General features: G+C 38.6%; 1 protein-coding gene across 1 annotated transcript in view; it reads left to right on the plus strand.

Moving 5' to 3' along the window:
* The window catches only part of SUZ12 (SUZ12 polycomb repressive complex 2 subunit), a 94718-nt gene that overhangs the window by 4870 nt on the left and 84374 nt on the right, over window positions 1–5474 (plus strand). The window lies entirely within an intron of this gene.

The raw sequence follows: 5474 nt of genomic DNA on the forward strand, positions 1-5474 counted from the left end.
ATCTCGGCTCACTGCAACCTCCGCCTCCCAGATTCAAGAGATTCTCATGCCTCAGACTCCCGAGTAGCTGGGACTACAGGCGCACACCACCATGCTCGGCTAATTTTTTGTGTTTCTAGTAGAGACGGGGTTTCTCTGTGTTAGCCAGGATGGTCTCGATCTCCTGACCTCGTGATCCACCCTCCTCGGCCTCCCAAAGTGCTGGGATTACAGGAGTGAGCCACCATGCCCAGCCTGGCCTTCTTTTTTTTGTGATGGAGTTTCGCTCTTGTTGCCCAGGCTGGAGTGCAGTGGTGCTATCTTGGCTCACTGCAACCTCCGCTTCCCGGATTCAGGCAATTCTCCTGCCTCAGCCTCCTGAGTAGCTGGAATTATAGGCTCCCGCCACCACTCCCAGCTAATTTTTTGTATTTTTAGTAGAGATGGGGTTTTACTATGTTGGCCAAGCTGGTCTCAAACTCCTAACCTCATGAGCTGCCCGCCTCGGCCTCCCAAAGTGCTGAGATGACAGGCGTGAGCCACTGTGCCCGGCCTCCACTGGTTATTTTCAAGTTTGATAGAAGTTGAGGATTTAAGTATTTGCCAAAGGGCTCAGGGTAACTATATTTGTTACATAAAATTTAAGTTAATTTTTGATTATTATGTGTAATTTGAATTAGCTCCTATAGTGGTAGGTTCAGAAAGTCTCATTTTATATCTTTGGTGGTATTCTTTTCTTTTTTTTTTGGAGACAGTTTCACTCTTGTTGCCCAGGCTGGAGTGCAATGGCACAATCTTGCTTCACTGCAACCTCTGCCTCCTGGGTTCAAGGGATTATCTTGTCTCACCCTCCCAAGTAGCTGAGATTACAGGTGCCCACCACCATGCCTGGCTGATTTTTTGTATTTTTCATTGAGTCGGGGTTTTACCATGTTGGCCAGGCTGGTCTTGAACTCCTGGCCTCAAGTGATCCACCCACCTCAGCCTCCCGAAGTGCTGGGATTACAGGCCTGGGCCATAGCGCCCGGCCTTGGTAGTGGTCTTACTGAAAGGGGAAACACTTTTGAAATCAATAGGATGAAGGTTTTTTATAAACAATGAAGTCGTAATCATTAGATTTTAAAGTGGGGTCTGGAGGTGGGAGACAGCTTATTTTTGCTGTATAACATGTACTACTTAACCGTATGTAATTTTCAATGCAAGTTTTTTGTCCTAGGTGCAAGATTATATTTGATCGTATCAAGTGAACAAGTTTATGTTTAAAGGCGAGAATTCTATTAAGCATTTGGTATTGTTATAGTTTTAGTAAAATCATCAAGTTACCGCGTTAGAGTTTGAAACTAAGTTCTTTGGTGGACTGCTACTGTTTATTACTACTACATTTCTATAGCAAGACATGGTTGAATTTTGTAAATACATCTGCTTGTATTTTGAAGATTGAAGTGTTACGATTATTTGTCTTTTGGCAGTCTTTCTGAATAGAGAAGAGCGCATGAGCAAGTTTGCATTGCAATTAATAGGTGAAAATTGCTAAGCACCTAAAAAGGAGGTGATGAATTAGGTTACAGAATTAGTTTTGTCCACCCTTTACCTGTCTACTTCGTTATTTGATCTCTGCCAGCATTCAGCATGCTTTTTCTGTAAAGGACCAGTAAACAACAGTAATTATTTTAGGCTTTGCAGCCAGGATGCACAATTGAGGATATTATGTAGGTACTTAATATAAAAAGAAAGAAAATATTTACAAATTTTTAAAATTTCAGTCCAAAATGTCAATCCGTAAATCTTTTATTGATAAAAATACAACAGTATAAGATAGAACATTTCTTAATACAGGCCTACTAATGAGAAATGTGGAATTTTATTTTTTATTTTTGTGAGGGTAGCGGAGATAACACTTAGCTTAATTGGGGTTCAGAGTTAGTGTTTTCTATAATCAAATCAATTGCTAATGTTTATCTATAAAAACCATTCTTACCTTCTGGGCTGCACAAAAACAGGCAATAGGCCAGATTTGGCCATGGTCCATAGTTTCCCCACCCGTGATTTATTCTATAAAACTAGTAGAATTTGATTAACTTTTTTGTTTCATCAAACCTTTTTTGTTTTGGAGACAGAGTCTTGCTCTGTCACCCAGGCTGGCGTGCCGTGGCGCAATTTCGGCTCACTGCAATCTCTGCCTCCCAAGTTCAAGCAATTCTCCTGCCTGAGCCTCCTGAGTAGCTGGGATTACAGAGGTGTGCCACTACGCCCAGCTAATTTTTGTATTTTTATTAGAGACAGGGTTTCACCATGTTCATCAGGTTGGTCTCGAACTCCTGACCTCATGATCCGCCTGCCTTGGCCTCCCAAAATGCTGGGATTACAGTCGTGAGCCACCGCACCTGGCCATCAAAACATTTTTAATATAGAAGGTCAGTTGAGTTGCTGTCTAAGATGCAACCTGATCTTAATTTAAAAAGTGATTAAATTATTGTAAAATAAGTTTGCATTCATAGATTAAAAAGTACACATTCATTTTATTATTATTATTATTATTATTTTTGAGACAGAGTTTCGCTCTTGTAGCCCAGGCTGGAGTGCAATGGTGCGATCTTGGCTCACTGCAACCTCCGCCTCCCGGGTTTAAGTGATTCTCCTGCCTCGGCCTCCTGAGTAGCTGGGATTACAGGCATGCACCACCACGCCCAGCTAATTTTGTATTTTAAGGAGACACGGGGTTTCTCCATGTTGGTCAGGCTGGTCTCGAACTCCTGACCTCAGGTGATCTGCCCACCTCGGCCTCCCAAAGTGCTGGGATTACAGGCGTGAACCAGTGCGTCCTGCTAAAAAGTACACATTTAAAATCTAAGTTCCATTTTCCTGTCATGTTTATTAATTTGTCCCATTGCAGGATATGTTTCTGTTGTCTGCATGGGTAGAGATAATTTTAAAAGCTTAGTTAAGTAAAAACTGATTTTCTTAATTATTGCCCTTTAGGTTAAAAAAAAAAGTCTTCGGGGAATTTTTAAGCAGTCTGCCAGCCAAGAAACATTTAAGTCCCACCTAGTTTAGTTCCTACAGAAATGCATAGGAATAGGCTGGGCATGGTGGTTCAGACCTGTAATTTCAGCATTTTGGGAGACTGAGTTGGGAGGATCACTTGTGTAACTTTTAGTACTTAACCATATGTAATTACAAATGCAAGTTTTTTGTCCTAGGTGCAAGATTATATTTATTTGAGCGTATCAAGTAAACAAGTTTACATTTAAAGGTGAGAGTTATAGGCCAGCCCTGGCAACATAACGAGACCCTATCTCTACAAAAAATTTTAAAAAGTAGTTGGGTGTGGTGGCTCATGACTGTAGTCCTGAATACTCAGTAGGCCGAGGCAGGAGGATCACTTGAGCCCAGAAGTTCAAGGGTTGCTATGAATGTGTCAGTGCACTCTACCCTGGGCAGTAGTGGGAGACTGTCTCAAAAAAAAAAAAAAAAAGTATGGGAGTCCTTTAATCGTCTTGTTAGATGCCTAATCTTATATATATGACTTATTAGGACTAATTATTAAGAAATTATAACCCAACTCATATACTGTTGTCTTCAACGTAGTTGGTGACTTTGGAAGGTGGCAGATTTAGCCCAGTGATTGTCGTCTTTTCTCAAAATGTTTTCAGAACTCCTTTTTTACTATTACAGCAACATAATATCCATTGTTGGAATAAAAATATCACTCCCTTTAAAGTCATACTCTCAGTCATGATATTAATTCTGGTATATTTATTAAAGTCAGCTTATGCTTTACTCTTTCTAGGAGTATTCAACTTTTATAGGCGAACACTGCCCCAACAAAGTAGAAATATAGGTGAGGAAGAGGGCATCATTTATTGAATCCATTTTGCTAGATTTCGTGTAAGCTGTTTCTGAACTCGCCCAAGAAAATTTTCTGAAATTTCTTGAATTTTTAAATATTCTCCTTTTCGATGACCTTTTGATAATTATTTCCTTTGTTAAATCTGACCTACAGTAACTTTACCTTTCTAAAGAACAGAAATACTTGGTGTTGGGGGAGGAGCGGCTTTTGTATAGTTGCTTATGAGGTTGGTTTTGTTTTGTTTTTTCCTAAGGAAGGCTGGGTTGCTTTTGTGATTTATCTATTTCAAATGGTTTTTAATATTCAATTCTATTCACTTCTTCTGTATACAACTTCATAAAGGTAGAAGAGATGAACCTTAGAACTTACAGTCTTTTTCTGCAGACAGAATTTCTTAATCATTACATAAACATTATTCTGAAAAGTTTTCAGTAATTTCATGGCCCTCCTCAATAGTAACTTTCAGTATTTATACTGAATAGCTCTTTGCAACTAGCTTAAAAGAGTCCTTTATTTTTCTTCTTTTTTCTCTCTTATCTGTGGAGATTGAAAATATATTGCCATCCTTCAGAAAGCACTTCTTACTGTACACTATTGGATGAAACTTTACTATTGAAGTTTTCAGTAACTGTAAAGGTAAAGAGAGAAGCTTTTTTTCCCTTAAGATCTTCGCTATGGAGGCTTTTCTCATTCACTTGAAATATCGATTGTATCAGTTCTGCTCTAATATCAATATTTTACTATAATATATTTACATTAATCTTTCTCTACTGTTAATTTTTACAATAGTTGACTACAATAATTGCTCTTTTTTGGCCAGGTGTGGTGACTCACGCCTTTAATCCCAGCACTTTGGGAGGTAGGGATGGATGGATCACCTGAGGTCAGGAGTTCAAGACCAGCCTGACCAACATGCTGAAACCCTGTCTCTACTAAAAATGTGAAAATTAGCCGGGCGTGGTGGCGCATGCCTGTAATCCCAGCTGAGGCTGAGGCAGGAGAATTGCCTGAACCCGGGAGGTGGAGGTTGTATTGACCTGAGATCACGCCATTGTACTGCAGCCTGGGCAACGGGTGAAACTCCATCTCAAAAAAAAAAAAAAAATAGTTCTTTTTGAGGAATGAGATTATTCGTAATTTTTGGTGTCTGCATTCAAGCATTATAAAGTAATAAATTGATGTGGAATACATTTGACTTTTCAAGTTCTAAATAGGAAGGGACTATATGAATATAAAGAGAAACATTTTTTTCTAATTAAATTATATATGGGTATAGCTTTTTAGACTCTCTCTGGAACATATCATAGACCACCTTAAGAGCTAAGATGAGGCTTGTTTTACAATCCATTCATTCTTTAATTGCTTTGAGAGATTATACTTAAGTTTCTGTTTTTCGGGAAATAACTTTTTTCTCTTAAATTTGTCAGGTTAAAAGCTAATAATTTTATTATGATTCGATGGATGATCATTCCGTAACTTCAAAAATTTTTCATGATGTCAATAACCATCTCTTTAATATGACATATCATTGAGCTTTAGGCTTTGCTGATAATCTTTGAGGATACCTTATGAACTTCAAATATATTTTATAGAATATTTCTTTTTTTATGTGATGATGCTAGTCCATATTTGTTGTGTTGCTTAG

Source organism: Mandrillus leucophaeus, unplaced genomic scaffold, assembly GCF_000951045.1.
Source record: "Mandrillus leucophaeus isolate KB7577 unplaced genomic scaffold, Mleu.le_1.0 Scaffold425, whole genome shotgun sequence".
NCBI lineage: Eukaryota > Metazoa > Chordata > Mammalia > Primates > Cercopithecidae > Mandrillus > Mandrillus leucophaeus.